Genomic DNA, 17,818 nt, shown 5'->3' with positions numbered 1-17,818 from the left:
AAAAATTTAATTGATTCAACAATTTTTTTTAATTGAAACAAAATCAATCACAAAAATTAATGGCATTAATTAATTTTTTTAATTGGATCAATTAATTTTTTAATTGATACTATCATTTCTGTGGTTGAAGACATTTCAATTAAAAAATTAATTGGATCAGTTAATTTCGTGATTGCGACAATGTGAGTTACCGTTGAGAATTTCCAAAAAGTGGCACAAAAAATGTCACTCGTCATACAAATATGGCACACTTATATCATAAAAGTAGCACACTTTTTATACCCACCACCATAGGATGGGGATAACCCCCACTTTGCCATTCCGTTTGTAACACATCGAAATATTGATCTAAGACCCCATAAAGTATATATATTCGGGGTCGTGGTGAAATTCTGAGTCGATCTGAGCATGTCTGTCCGTCCGTCCGTCTGCTGAAATCATGCCAACTTCCGAACGAAACAAGCTATCGACTTGAAACTTGGCACAAGAAGTTGTTATTAATGTAGGTCGGATGGTATTGCAAATCGGTTCACTTTTACGTATAGCCCCCATATAAACGGACCCCAAATTTGGCTTGCAGACCCTCTAAGAGAAGCAAATTTCATCCGATCTGGCTGAAATTTGGTACATGGTGTTAGTATATGGTCTCTAACAACCATGCAAAAATTGGTCCACATCGGTCCATAATTATATATAGCCCTCATATAAACCGATCCCCCGATTTGGCTTTCGGAGCCTCTAAGAGAAGCAAATTTCATCCGATCCGGGTGAAATTTGGTACATGGTGTTAGTATATGGTCTCTAATAACCATGCAAAAATTGGTCCACATCGGTCTATAATTATTAATAGCCCCCATATAAACCGATCACCAGATTTGACCTCCGGAGCCTCTTGGAAGACCAAAATTCATCTGATTCAGTTGATATTTGGTACGTGGTGTTAATATATGGCCTCAAACACCTATGCACCTGTGGTCGAAATCGGTTATCAATTCATTGATAACCAATAGTTAGTAACTTGATTTCTCAAATATAGAAAAATTGCTTTGCATACTATAAGGAGATGCCCTTCTAACTTTCAATCTCACATTGTCGCAATATAGGTAAAAATGCTAAAATGTTTAAATCATAAATTCGTATATTTGCTATGACACCGATGATTTCAGCAATATTTACGAAATTTTTAGATTGGTTAGGTTAGGTATAACGGCAGCCCGACATATCAGGCTCACTTAGACTATTCAGACCATTATGATCACGGTTGCCATAGTTGGTATAATTCTACTCAAAATGGTAGATTTTGTTCTGTTTGGTAGATTGGTAGAATTCTTGATGCTTTTTATATCTTGCAAAATATTCCTCTCCAACTAAGAGGTACTTCACAAATTTCCTCCAGATATAAATTTTTGACAAAATTTTCTATAGAAATAACATTTTGACAAAATTTTCTATAGAAATAAAATTTTGACAAAATTTTCTGTAGAAATAACATTTTGACAAAATTTTCTACAGGAATAAAATTTTGTCAAAATTTTCTATAGAAATAAAATTTTGACAAAATTTTCTATAGAAATAACATTTTGACAAAATTTTCTATAGAAATAAAATTTTGACAAAATTTTCTATAGAAATAAAATTTTGACAAAATTTTCTATAGAAATAAAATTTTGACAAAATTTTCTATAGAAATTAAATTTTGACAAAATATTTTATAGAAATAAAATTTTGACAAAATTTTCTATATAAATAAAATTTTGACAACAATTTCTATAGGAATAAAATTTTGACAAAATTTTCTATAGAAATAAAATTTTGAAAAAGTTTTCTATAGCAATAACATTTTGAAAAAATTTTAAATAGAAATAGAATTTTGAAAAAGTTTTCTATATAAATAAACTTTTTCTTAAAAAATAAAAATAAAATTTTTCTATAAATATATTTTTATTTTTTTGGTTTTAAGCCATACTATCAAAATTTCCCTTTTTCTCAACAGATATATATATATACACTAAAATAAATTGTGGCTATTTTTCGAATAAAATCGTCATCGCTTCCAAAAAAAGTGGCAAACAATGACCCTGCCCCCCATATTTCTTATAGGTTTTCATTCGCAGTTTACGATTGCATTGTCTTAAACGAACTTAATTTAATAAACCTTCTCGATAACCTTCTACAAATCCTTCCGACCACGTATTACACAAAAACCAATTATGATTTTTTGTAGAGAATTTCCTGCCACCAATGGCATGGCACCACTATAGGTTGAAGCAGCTACCATTAAATGCAACAAAAGCGCAACAAATTACAGCTGCAATAATGGCATTTCGACCCCATAACACACATATCACAAGCTCAATTACTATTACAATAGCTATAGGAAATATTGAAAAAAAAAATGGGACTACCACCCACGAAGACGGAGATGGAGTTTTGCAAGAGTAATTCAAAGTAAAAGGGCCTTTTATGGCTCGAACTATATAAGGCCTATCGGAGGTGGAATTCTAAGGCAATCTAAATATATCCGTGTGTCTGTCAATGCAATCGTTTTTAATGCGAAATCAAAATTAAAATTTCGTCTTTATCTGAAAAAAAAACTGTAATGTATAAAGCATTGTTCATCTTTGCCGCACGCTCAAACACAATTTAATCAACCAATAACAAAACTTGCAAAATATGTACGAAATTTACACATTCAACGCCATCTAGGGGGTAAGGTAATCTATCGCAAATAAATGTCTTCTTTCTTCTCCTATGCAGTGTTGTTGCAAATACATTTCCAAAAGGCCTCATTTCGCCTACCCTCTTTAGGGTCTCTCTCTCTCTCTGCGAAGCTAAGCACATAATTGTGAGGAAGAAAAAGTATGGCAAATGCAATTAGCGTTTTTAACAACAACACGTTTTTAGTCCTTCACCAACAACAACAAAAAACAAAACAAAAACTCTAAAGAGAATAATTGCTCTTGTTCCACTAAGAGAGTGAGCTATGAGTTGAAACATGAATGGTGTTCCAAGAGGATGATGACTATATTAGTACCGAAGTAATAATATTTGCCCACAACTGAACTGAAAATGAATGAAAATGAAAAAAGAATCAGTTGGAATATCTACTCCCGCAGTAAACTTAGACAAAAAAACAACAACCTCCAACCTCTAACAAGAATAGGAGCTAAAGCTTGAGCAGATTACAAATGGCAGTACGATATGAGGAGCAATTATTTTAAGTCATGTGTATGAGTTGAGTTAAGTTGGGGCCATGCAATAGTTGTGATGCTTGAAGCCCTAACGAGTTCTGCTTGTCGCGTGTTTTTTCCTTTTTTTTTTGAGGCAGCTAAAAACGGGATATCAACTGTTGCCGTCATTGTTTTTGCTGCTTACTTCTTAGATATAGCTGCAGTTGCATTTCCTCATTCTCGTTACTAATTCTGTCGTGCTCTTCGTTGTTAGGTCGTTAGATGGGTTAGTTAGATTTTTTGTTGTCTTTTGTTGCATTTGCTGGTACACATATTAACTTTTTAAGTTTATTAATTGCCATCATTTGAACTTTTATTTAATTTACGAGCACAAGGATATAGAAAATAATCTTCAAGCTAAATAGGATACAAGTACTGCGACAAGGATAGTCAGTAAAACCAGTAGCAAAGAGAATAAAAGGGGAAACAAAAAAACTAGAAAGAAAAATAAATTTACTGCATGCTACTATGGGCTATATTAGAAATTATATAAAATGAAATAAATATAAAATGAGCGTAAAATATACTTCAAAAATGGAATATAGGGCATAGTAAAGTCGAATTTAATAAAATTGATATAACATACGAGTATAAGAAAAAGCTCATACACTGAAAATAAAGCATGTCCGGTTCCAAAGATTTTGTCTTTACTTTAAAAATTTTGGTATTGATTCCGAGCCAAAGAAGCGGAGAATACAAGTAAGGATACTTTTAAGACACAATTCTCTTTTAAATTTGGGTTTTGTGTATTTGCTTCTAGGAAGCTCTTTCGCTTTTTCAGCTTTTTCTTTTTTTTCAAAGACCTTTATGAGTTAACGGCAACTTTATTTTCCAAATTAAGACTCGACTTCCAGCAGAAATTATGCTATGATTCAAGTAAAAAACGTCTTTAAAATAAAGTGTTGAAAAACATGTCCTATATTTGAACGATTTTTTGCTTTGTAGTCAAGATGCAAAAAGACAACAAAATTAAAGACAATTTCATTAAATTTAAAGACTTTTTCTGAATTATTAAAGTCAAATTGACCTTAGCCCAACATTTTTTTCTTTCATGTTATAATACCCATTTTTAAGTCAAATCACTTAATTATAAGGACAATACGACTTCATTGAAAAGTTTATTGACTTTTGGACAAAGAAAAAAAACTTTTTTTTAGAGAAATGAGTCTTCTATGCTAAGCAAAATTTGCATTCGTATTTTAAAGACATGAAATCTTTGACCTCACGACAATATTTTTTTCGGTGTGGCTGAAGGTGCAGTAAAAAATAGATAAGTGGTATTAAGGATATAACCAAAATATTAAGGAAAATTTTAAATAATTTTTTCCTTAATATTAATAATGAAATTTAAATTTAAATTAAAAGTAAGTTTATAATCATTGCTTCAAATTTTTTGTTTTATTAAAATTAGGACACACATTTTGGAAATTTGCGTCCCTCCCTTAAAGTCACATATATTTGGACAAAGGCAAATTTTCCTTAAGTAAAGAAAAACATTTGGAAAATAAAGAAACTTTCCTTTAATTAACTGAAATATTAATGTCCATATTCCTAGCAAAAAAATTTGGAAGTTCTTCTAAGGCCGCAACTTTAAAAGCGCTTTCAAAAATGTCCTCCCAAAGATGTTCTTTATTTTAACCGCTCAGGAATTTCATTTGAGTTTTTTATAACTCGCGTTTTGCACATTTTTAATGGAAAATTTAATGTTTAATTATTTCAAATGGGTTAAAAACAGATTAAAATTTTAAAAAATTGTGCAAATTATTTAAATTTTTCCGAAAAAATGCTAAATCCTTTCTAGAAAAATTGTGAATTTTTGAAAATATTTGATGTCAAACGTTGCAGACAAGCGTAATAATGCATTAAAAATCATAAAAAAATTATTTATTCGTCAAAATATTACAAAATTTCTTAATTCACATCCAAATCACTGGATTCGCATCACACCTTAAGAAGTGACGCAAATTCAGTGCAACGGCTTTTGAAATTGTGGACATCCGTCCTATAACAAGGCCATGTTAAAATCATCACTTCAGCGCCAATTTTGCACCACTTCCGGATCCAAAAAGAACATTTTCACTACTTTTTTGGCGACGCTTTTTTTTGCTGGGTTCATAATACTAAAATGACAACTTATCGAAGGAATTTGTATGATAGTAGTAGGTTTAAATTTTACGTTAACTTTTATGAATATCTTTAGATATAAGATAAAATCCCTTGAAATATAGGCTATGACTTACATTGAAGATTTTTTTTTTTGGAATTAAGAAATCATTTTTATACCCTACATCATAGGATGGGGGTATATTAACTTTGTCATTCCGTTTGTAACACATCGAAATATTGCTCTAAGACCCCATAAAGTATATATATTCTGGGTCGTGATGAAATTCTGAGTCGATCTAAGCATGTCCGTCCGTCCGTCCGCTTTTACGTATAGCCCCCATATAAAACGACCCTCAGATTTGGCTTGTGGAGCCTCTAACAGAAGTATATTTCATCCGATCCGGCTGAAATTTGGTATATGGTGTTGGTATATGGTCTCTAACACCCATGCAAAAAATGGTCCACATCGGTCCATAATTATATATAGCCCCCATATAAACCGATCCCCAGATTTGGCTTGCGGAGCCTCAAAGAGAAGCAAATTTCATCCGATCTGGCTGAAATTTGGTACATGGTGTTGGTATATGGTCTCTAACAACCATGGAAAAATTGGTTCACATCGGTCCATAATTATATATAGCCCCCATATAAACCGATCCCCAGATTTGGCTTGCGGAGCCTCAAAGAGAAGTACATTTCATCCGATCCGGCTGAAATTTGGTACATGATGTTGGTATATGGATTCTAACAACCATGCAAAAATTGGTCCACATCGGTCCATATTTATATATAGACCCCATATAAACCGATCTCCAGATTTGGCTTGCGAAGCCTCAAAGAGGAGCAAATTGCATCCGATCCGGCTGAAATTTGGTACATGGTATTGGTATATAGTCTCTAACAACCGTGCAAAAATTGGTCCACACCGGTCCATAATTATATATGGCGCCCATATAAACCGATCCCCAGATTTGGGTTGCGGAGCCTCAAAGAGAAGAAAATTTCATCCAATCCGGTTGTAATTTGGAACATGGTGTTAGTATATGATCTTTAACAACCGTGCCAGAATTGGTCCATATCGGTCCATAATTATATATAGCCCCCATATAAAACATTCTCCAGATTTGACCTCCGGAGCCTCTTGGAGGAGCAAAATTCATCCGATCCGTTTAAAATTAGGCACGTGGTGTTAGTATGTGGTCGCTAACAACCATACCAAAATTGGTCCAATCACACAAAAATTGGTCCATATCGGTTCATAATCATGGTTGCCACTAGAGCCAAAAATAATCTACCAAAATTTTATTTCTATAGAAAATTTTGTCAAAATTTTATTTCTATAGAAAATTTTGTCAAAATTTTATTTCTAGAGAAATTTTTGTTAAAATTTTATTCGGTTCATAATAAAATTTTCATCATTGTCAAAATTTTATTTCTATAGAAAATTTTATCAAAATTTTATTTCTATAGAAAATTTTGTTCAAATTTTATTCGGTTCATAATCATGGTTGCCACTCGAGCCAAAAATACCCTACCAAGATTTTATTTCTATAGAACATTTTGTGAACATTTTATTTCTATAGAAAATTTTGTTAACATTTTATATCTGTAGAAAATTTTGTCAAAATTTTATGTCTACTTTGTCAAACTGAATTATATACGTATTGGATCGATCTTTTTTGATTTAATATATACCACGTATGGACTTACATACAGTTTAGAAGATGGTGTTAGGAGGTTTTAAGATACCTTGCCATCGGCAAGCGTTACCGCAACTTAAGTAATTCGATTGTGGATGGCAGTGTTTAGATGAAGTTTCTACGCAATCCATGATGGAGGGTACATAAGCTTCGGCCTGGCCGAACTTACGGCCGTATATACTTGTTTACTTTGAAATATCTGTTGTCATTTGGATTTTTAAACTGGCATTTGTTTGTACGGAAATGAAAATTCAATAAATGAGATCTGTACCCTACTATTATTTTTTTATCCTAGATTTAAAGTTGCATAGGTCCTAAAAAATGTCTTTGTTTTAAAGAAGCCGCATATTTGGCTCGGAATCGATATCACAATCCTCAAGGGAAAGTCAAAAGCTTTGGATCAAAAAAAAATATTTTTCAGTGTACCTTAGTATGATAGGTTGAGTTACATACTATATTGACAATATTGGAAAATTTTCCCGAATTGAGGATATTTTTTTTTTTTTTTTTTTTTTTTTTTGGATGGGGACGAAATTTTTGAGTTTGTGACTTAAACTTGGAAGTTCACCAATGTGGTATCACAATGAACTGAATAGTCTAAGTGACTTGGTTTTTGTTCGAATTTCCAGAAATTTGGGGAAATCTGTTCAGTATAATAAATAAGGTTTAAATGAATTTCAGATTATTTTCTACCATTCCTAAAATGGGCTTAAAAAACTACAGCAAATTCTCAAAATAGAAAAAAATGTGCTCCTCTTCAATCCCCGATTCGAATGGAGTATTTGGACTAGAAATGAACGCAGGATTTTATTTGGAGGGGCCAAAGCGTTAATATATTTTTACTCTGCTTGGCTATTTTGACATTTTTCTATTATTGCGAAACCTTTTCATGAGGACTCGGGTCGAAATGTTGATGAATATCCTACATGGTCCGATATTCGGAATTGCAAACCGCAAGAAATTATTTTTCTTATAACGAAAAAATTGAGATAATCTCGGACTACAATTCAATTTTAATTTGAATTTCTTACTAAAGAGATCTATATTACCAAAATTTATAAGTTTAAGGTTTCAGAAATTATGGCCAAACGAAAATTTTGCAATTTGGGATTAAGCATTTCGGAACATGGGGGTATATGTTTCATACCGGCCCACCTTCATATTGATAGGCCACTCAATTTTATTTCTTGAGTATTTAGAAGACGATTTGCAAAATATAAAAATGTTTATTTTGTTTTATTTGTAATTATCGGATGATATTTTGATCACCCTTTTTGAAATCTTGATCATATTGTACCTCGCAAACCGTCATAACAAAATTGTTTTTGCAATTTTTAAATTATTATGGATTTTCTACAGCAGAGCCTATTCCTTTATTTTGTTATTGGAAACTTTTGTGAGGAATTTTAATTCAAAATGGGGATGGTTGGGGATGAACGTTCAAATTTGGGGACAGGTGCCAGGAAAATACTGGCAACACTGGTTAGTGAAAGATATTAATGTTCTTTTCCTCTAAATGGTACAAAAAACTCAAAGGAAAAAATAGTCCCTCGAAGTCGAATAAATTTTAGGCTTTTCTATTTTCGTCATTTTTTATAGGGTCGTCTCGTTTGCATGAGACAACATTGAGTTTACAACCTACAAACCTATTCAGTTTTTTTTTTTTTTTTTTTTTTTTTTATTTATTTATGACTTATATACAATAATACATTTAGTTATATGTGCCTCAGCGCCGAAAGGCATTTGAGAGGCATGTTGGCAAATTAATTTACACTAAAGATTATTTAATAATTGTATATTTACAAAATATTACATAAGTATTGTACAAAAGAGAGTTTAGAAATAATTTTCAAAACAATTACATAATTTATATCAGAAGCAAAACATTTGACAAAATTTAAGATAGTATGTCATCTATATGTTCTTTGATGTATTCCTTTAGAAGGTTCTTAAAGTTGGAAATTGAAGTACATGTCTTAATATGTTGTGGCAAATTATTAAATTCTCTGCTACCGGAATATTCAACGCGTTGTTTCGTTGTCTCAGTTCGACATAACGCTACTCTTAGATTTTGACTATTTCTAGTATTAAAAGTGCTCTGGTTTTGAACAAAATTGATGGTATGATGACCTATATTATGAAGGCATCTAAAAACAAATGATAGTAGCTCCAGTTTGTAAATTCCGTATATGGGAAAAATGTTTGGAAAAACATCTGTATATAGATTTTTTGTTGAAAACGCTATTGGCAAATTCGCTACTGTTTTTAATGATTTGTTTTGAATTCGTTGCAATGACTTAAGCTCAGAAGTCTTTTTATAGGCATATATGACTGCTAAGTAAAAAAGATTACTTTGTATTAAAGATTGGTATATCATCAACTTCGTATCTTGATTAAATTTATGCTTAAATTTGTACAATAAGCCTGCAACTGATGCAACCTTTTGCTTTAGATGTCGGATATGCTGATCCCAAGACAAATTCGATTGAAGATATAAGCCTAAATACTTCATTGACCTCACTTCATTTATCAGGTTACCGCCAACGTTTATGCTGAAATTCGAATCAAAGTTGCCATGTGGTCTAAAACGCATAATCTTTGTTTTTCTCTCGTTGAGAAATAGTTTATTTAGGCGCATAAACTCGACCACCAGAGCTGCGTCTCGTTCCATATAAGGCCTTAATGATGTCTCATGCTTACAAGGGTAAATAATACAAATGTCATCAGCATACAGGAATAGTTTCCCAACTAGTCCTAAGTTCCTGATATCATTTAAATATATAGCGAATAAAAGTGGACCCAACACACTTCCCTGAGGAACGCCATATTGAACGTCATGCATGTCACTCCTTTGTATCCCAATTTGCACAAATTGCCTACGATTCTGTAAATATGAGCGTACAAGGTTCAATTCTCCTCCACTTACTCCATACAAATCTAACTTTCTCAAAAGAATTTCATGATCAATCATATCAAACGCCTTTGACAAATCAAAGAAAATTCCAGCGACACTAGTGTATCCCATATCCAGTAAGTTGCATATGTAGTTCTGTACATTGACAGTAGCCTCTTCGGTGCCACACCCTTTCCTGAAACCATACTGATATTCATAGAATAATATTCATAGTACAACAAGTTACACATTCGCCCACTGTGTTCCAATTGCTAAGCAAGTAATATACTGCTATCGAACGTGTTCGTTACGCCCTTGCATCTGGTATTCACAACTATGTATGGATGTGTATGTTACCACGAACATGTACAAGCCGGATGGTTTAAGAACTTGTTATAGTTTTAAAGTGAAAATCCTTTAATCAAATGGTTTGGATCACAAGGCGATGTAGGTGGACCAGATGCAGCAAGGGTTATACGAACAAATGTACACAAGTATGTATTCTCTATTATTTGCTCCCTTTGGTTGCCATTCCTTACTTTCTTCCTCCTTAGAGACATAGCTGAGTATAAGACGACCTCTTTAATGAATGTCAAATGTGTTAAAGACACAGCTAGAGTAAAATTATTTAGAGTGAATGGGGGCGTTGGAATACCGTAGTGTGTACGAGTATGTATGGTTGTTTGAGTATCGAATGAGAACCTTGGAGTTCTGGAGCATTAAGAAGTATAGCGAATTAGCTCGTTTTCCTATTACGATAGTGGTGCTTAATGTTAACGTGTATGTGTAGTTATATGTGGCTTATAAACCCATGTTCACATTTGTGGATGTGTGTGTGTGTGTAAGCGAGTGTGGTTAGAATGGAGCATATAAATGACTGAATTATTTCATAGTAACTGTGGATCAATGCTAATTCAATTCAGCTGAATCGAAGAGTCGAACATAAGAAATCGATTAGTCTCTTAGATAAAATTCAATAATTTTTTTTTATTATGTCAAAAAGTTATTGAATTAATTTTCTATATAAAGTTATTTGTTTCCTTACGGAATTTTGAATAAAATTAAAATTGAGGACTATACATATTTATATCTGTGGGTTTCTAAAGAAATCACATTTTTTGGTTAAACGAAAATACCTAGTTTGTCAAATTTCAGAAAATAAATAGATAAAATGTCTAATTTTTGTTTTTGTTGTGAATAATACGGTCCTTATCAGACTTGATCTCTTAAACGTAATATTAGATGGAATATTTAAAATTTAATTTATTACATAAGAATATGATTCTTTCAATTATTTACAGGGACTATATCCTTGGCTACTCTTATTGTATTAAATATTCAACTGGTGTTGCAATTTTCATATTATCGTAATAGGAGCTTGCAGTATAAAAGCTAAAGAAAGCCATCGAAGTTTTAAATAACGTTTTACGTTATAATCATGACATAGTTATTTCACTTATACATATTTGAATAATTTAAATAATTTCAATATTGTGATAGAATTTCATGGTATTACGATTTAATGAAATTTACAAATGATGTTGCAGAGTTTTTTTTTTTTTTTTTTTAATTTGTTATCTAATAACTGATTAATATAGTAATTGGTATAACTGAATTCCATGCAAAATTACTGTCATCGATATTATATTTGTTTGATTCAGTTATAATTATATTAGACAAGGGATAAAACTATCCCAGTAAGACCCTTTTTCAAAGAAAAATTCTATTGGGTGTAATAAGTTTGAAATTTTGGATTCCAACCAAACAAAATACACATGAAAAATGTTTAACATAAGACACTGCGGTTAGACACTAATAAAAGTACTTTCCTAGCATGAAATATAATAAGCAACGATGAGCCCGTCGTAAAACTAGGAAAAACACGACTAATGTTCGCGTTAGAATTGTTGTTGTATCCTGGAAACCAGTTTCTGTTAATTGTCATATGTTGTAGTTGACTGTAGAAACAATAAGCATTGTTCGACTGTTCACCACTTAGGTGAATTCTAACAAATTAGCTTTCTGAAAATAAATTTCGTGTTGTTGCATTACTATGTAACAAAACAAAATAAAAACAAGTATATACGGCCGTAAGTTCGGCCAGGCCGAATCTTATGTACCCTCCACCATGGATTGCGTAGGAACTTCTATTAAAGGCTGTCATCCACAATCGAATTACTTGGGTTGCGATAACACTTGCCGATGGCAAGGTATCGTAAAACTTTTTAACACTGTCTTCTAAATTGTAAGTTAGCCCATACGGGGTATATATTAAACAAAACAAGTATATACGGCCGTAAGTTCGGCCAGGCCGAATCTTATGTACCCTCCACCATGGATTGCGTAGGAACTTCTATTAAAGGCTGTCATCCACAATCGAATTACTTGGGTTGCGATAACACTTGCCGATGGCAAGGTATCGTAAAACTTTTTAACACTGTCTTCTAAATTGTAAGTTAGCCCATACGGGGTATATATTAAACAAAAAAAGGCCGATTAAATACGTATATAATATAGTTTGACAAAATTTTCTATAGAAATGAAAACTTGACAAAATTTTCTATAGAAATAAAATTTTGACAAAATTTTCTATAGAAATAAAAACTTGACAAAATTTTCTATAGAAATAAAATGTTGACAAAATTTTCTATGGAAGTAAAATGTTGACAAAATTTTGTATAGAAATAAAATGTTGACAAAATTTTCTACAGAAATAAATTTTTTACAAAATTTTCTATAAAAATAAAATTGTGACAAAACTTTCTATGGAAATAAAATTTTGACAAACATTTCTATAGAAATAAACGTTTGACAAAACTTTCTATAGAAATGAAATTTTGACACAACTTTCTATAGTAATAAAATTTGACAAAATTTTCTATGGAAATAATGTTTTGGTAGATTATTTTTGGCGATATGGACCAATTTTTGTGTAATAAGTCATCGGCTATATATAACTAAAGACCGATATTGACCAATTTTTACATGGCTGTTAGAGGCCATATATTGACAAAATGTACCAAATTTCAACCGCATCGGATGACTTTTGCTATATATAATTATGGACCGATATGGACCAATTTTTGCATGGTTGTTAGATACCATATACTAACACCATGTACCAAATTTCAACTGGATCGGATGAATTTCGCTCCTCCAAGAGGCTCCTGAGGTCAAATCTGGGGATCGGTTTATATGGGAGCTATATATAATTATGAACCGATATGGACCAATTTTTGCATGGTTGTTAGAGACTATATACTAACACCACGTACTAAATTTCAATTGGATCGGATGAATTTTGCTCCTCCAAGAGGCTCCGGAGTTCAAATCTGGGGATCGGTTTATATGGGAGCTATATATAATTATGAACCGATATGGACCAATTTTTGCATGGTTGTTAGAGGCCGTATACTAACATCAGGTACCAAATTTCAACTGGATCGGATGAATTTTGCTCCTCCAAGAGGCTCCTGAGGTCAAATCTGGGGATCGGTTTATATGGGAGCTATATATAATTATGAACCGATATGGACCAATTTTTGCATGGTTGTTAGAGACTATATACTAACACCACGTACTAAATTTCAATTGGATCGGATGAATTTTGCTCCTCCAAGAGGCTCCGGAGTTCAAATCTGGGGATCGGTTTATATGGGATCTATATATAATTATGAACCGATATGGACCAATTTTTGCATGGTTGTTAGAGGCCGTATACTAACATCAGGTACCAAATTTCAACAGGATCGGATGAATCTTGCCCCTCCAAGAGGCTCCGGAGGTCAAATCTGGGGATCGGTTTATATGGGGGCTATATATAATTATGGACCGACATGGACCAATTTTTGCATGGGTGTTAGAGACCGTATACTAAGACCACGTACTAAATTTCAACCGGATCGGATGAATTTTGCTCCTCCAAGAGGCTCCGGAGGTCAAATCTGGGGATCGGTTTATATGGGAGCTATATATAATTATGGACCGATATGGACCAATTTTTGCATGGTTGTTAGAGGCCGTATACTAACATCAGGTACCAAATTCCAACCGGATCGGATGAATTTTGCTGCTCCGGGAGGCTCCCCAAGCCAAATTTGCGGATCGGTTTATATGGGGGCTATACGTAAACGTGGTCCGATATGGCCGATTTTCAATACCATCCGACCTACATCAATAACAACTACTTGTGCCAAGTTTCAAGTCGATAGCTTGTTTCTTTCGGAAGTTAGCGTGATTTCCACAGACGGACGGACAGCCGGACAGACGGACAGACGGACAGACGGACGGACGGACGGACATGCTTAGATCGACTCAGAATTTCACCACGACCCAGAATATATATACTTTATGGGGTCTTAGAGCAATATTTCGATGTGTTACAAACGGAATGACAAAGTTAATATACCCCCATCCTATGGTGGAGGGTATAATAAGATTAAGGGACTTGTAAGTTATATGAAAAGATGATGTACAGTGGGAGAAAAGATGATTCAATTTGTAAAGAGGAAATTTCCCAAATGTTTTCTCCATAAGGAGTTAGCAAAATTGAGTTATCTCCCCCAGCCAGATCTATACTAAAGGCTGTGGAAAAGTTCATTCGCCCGAACCGAAACATGTACAGTCCAGGCGTGTATAGATTGGTATCTGGCGTTTTCTTTTCAATGGCTCTATTAACCATATTCCTTAATCTATATCTGTCCATAAAGCTCGAAGAATAATTGTATAATTAGATAAAAGTACTTTCCTCCAAAACGAAATTTAAACCAAACAAAATTCCTCTTTTTTATAAGGTATAGATTTTTTTTTTCAATAACCAAATTAATTGATTACATTTTTTAATTTAAAATGCTTTAATCACGAAAATCAACCGCGGTATTAACTAGAAATATACAAAATATATTTGATTATTGATTGATTTCTTTGACATTGTCAATTAATTTTAATTTTTTTTTTTATTTTGGCGACAAGATTCATAGGATTTTTTTTTCAATAACAAAATTAATTAATCCAATTAATTTTTTAATAGAAAATTCTTTAATCATGAAAATCAATCGCGGTATTAACTAGAAATATATAAAATATATTTTATTAAACAATTAATTGATTTCTTTGGCATTGTCAATTAATTTTTTATTTTTTTTTATATTTTTTTTTTGATTTGGTGACAAAATTAAGTTAGACAAATTTTTAAATTGAAGCATAGGTCAAAAACCTTTGTTGTTAGCACCTAATTGTTTTTTTTATATTTATTTTCATAATTTATTATGATTGTAAATCTTGTAATAAATAAATAAATAAATTGAAGCATTCAGTTATTTATTATATTATTTTCTTTTTATTTATTTATAACTATTTTACCTTTAGACGAAATAATATTCCTTGAACTGTATATGATTTTATCCTTTTTTATGAATTTTCCGATTATAAATAAAGTTAGATATTTTTTTTTTTTGGATGTGAGTCAAAATTTAATGAACCACCAAAAAAGTTTTTTTTATTTTCAAACAAAATTTCCAATTATATTGCTAGTTGGAAATGTTTCCCTATTTAATTGAAATGTTAATTGGGATAATTTATATTTAAATTCGAAACGTAAAAATGTTTAATGAGTTTCTTCAAATTTTTCAATGATTTCCTTGATTGAAATTTTTACGTTCCTTATCAATTAAATAAGCAAACATTTCCAATTAATATATTTGAAAATTTTGTTCGAAAATAAAAAATTTCTTTAAATCACTAAATTGTGACTGAAATCCAAATAAATATCTAACTTTAGTTACACTAAAAGCAATTTCACTTTAATTCAAAGATTTTGACCTTTCTTTAAGGATTTTGGTATTGATTCCAAGCCAAAGATTCTGCTTCTTTAAAATAAAGACACTTTTTAGAGAACTATCTAGCCTTAAATCTAAGCTCTATATATTAAAATGTAAGTATAATCCTTTGTTTGCTCTTAAAGAAAGTCTAAATTTTCGGTCCTCAGAAAAGAAAACTTGTGTTTCAGTATGAATGCACTCCTAAATGTGTAATTTTTTTTTTCAAATAGGCTTGACTTAACTTGGGAGCCACCGTGGTGCAATGGTTAGCATGCCCGCCTTGCATACACAAGGTCGTGGGTTCGATTCCTGCTTCGACCGAAAACCAAAAAGTTTTTCAGCGGTGGATTATCCCACCTCAGTACTGCTGGTGACATTTCTGAGGGTTTCAAAACTTCTCTAAGTGGTTTCACTGCATTATGGAACGCCGTTCGGACTCGGCTATAAAAAGGAGGTCCCTTGTCATTGAGCTTAACATGGAACCGGGCAGCACTCAGTGATAAGAGAGAAGTTCACCAATGTGGTATCACAATGGACTGAATAGTCTAAGTGAGCCTGTACACATAACCTAACCTAACTTCCACTTAAATTGAAACATCAAGAATTAATTAAATTGAAATATCAAGAATTAATTAATTAATATTTTGGGTTAAGTCTTAATTGGATGGAAGCAGAAAATCATTAATTTGTATACCCTCCACCATAGGATGGGGGTATATTAACTTATTCTGGGTCGTGGTGAAATTCTGAGTCGATCTAAGCATGTCCGCCAGTCCGTCCGTCTCTTGAAATCACGCTATCTTCCGAACGAAACAAACTATCGACTTGAAACTTGGCACAAGTAGTTGTTATTGATGTAGGTCGGATGGTATTGAAAATGGGCCATATCGGACCACTTTTACGTATAGCCCCCATATAAACCGAAATTGAAATTTGATATATGGTGTTAGTATATGGTCTCTCACAACCATGCAAAAATTGGTCCAAATCGGTTCATATATAGCCCCCATATAAACCGATCCCCCCATTTGGCTTGCGGAGTCTCTAAGAGAAGCAAGTTTCATCCGATCCGGCTGAAATTTGGTACATGGTGTTAGTATATAGTCGTTACCAAACATGCAATAATTGGTTCACATCGGTCCATAATTGTACTCGTATATAGCCCCCATATAAACCAATCCCCAGATTTTACCTCCGGAGCCCCTTGTAAGAGCAAAATTCACCCGATCCCGTTGAAATTTGGTACGTGGTGTTAGTATATGGTCTCTAACAACTATGCAAAAATTGGTCCACACCGGTCTTAATTATATATAACCCCCATATAAACCAATCCCCAGATTTGACCTCCGGAGCTATTGGAGGAGCAAAATTCATCCAATTTGGTTGAAATTTGGTACTTCGTGAAATTTTGTACATTGCGCTAGTACACCCTCAAAAGAATCGATTCTGTAACATATACCCCAATCGCATTTTGCTTCAAGCATATATATTTTCAGGATTGGCCCAAACAAAATATTTTTGTATTGTTCAAACATATTATATTTCACCTTAGGGCATACATTGGTAGAAAAAAATTTTATTGACATTTTCTTTGTGTGAATATATTTTTAAGGCGCCTAATGGTTACTTGCATTATTTTACTTGCAGCATATTCTCTAGGTCTCTCTTTCTAAACACACATATATTTATAGGCTATTTCTAAATTAATATATGTGTGCATCTAAGCACATTATATCTACAAACATTTTATGTCCCAAACATAATATGTTCAAGCATATTAACATATATGTCCAAACATGTTATGCTAGTTTATGAACATTAAATGCTTGCACTTAAAAATATTGTGTTAAAAAATTTGAGTTCCAAACATATAATTTTTACATCCAAACATATGAAAAACAGTCTTTTTCGTCCGTGTATATGGCCGCTAACAATCATGCCAAAAATGGTCAATATCGGTCCATAGTTATATATAGCCGATTGTCAAAATTTTATTACTATAGAAAATTTTGTCAAAATTTTATTACTATACAAAATGTTGTCAAAATTTTATTGCTATACAACATTTTG

Source organism: Haematobia irritans, chromosome 1, assembly GCF_050003625.1.
Source record: "Haematobia irritans isolate KBUSLIRL chromosome 1, ASM5000362v1, whole genome shotgun sequence".
NCBI classification, from domain to species: Eukaryota; Metazoa; Arthropoda; class Insecta; order Diptera; family Muscidae; genus Haematobia; species Haematobia irritans.
Note: the sequence above shows the minus strand (reverse complement) of the source record.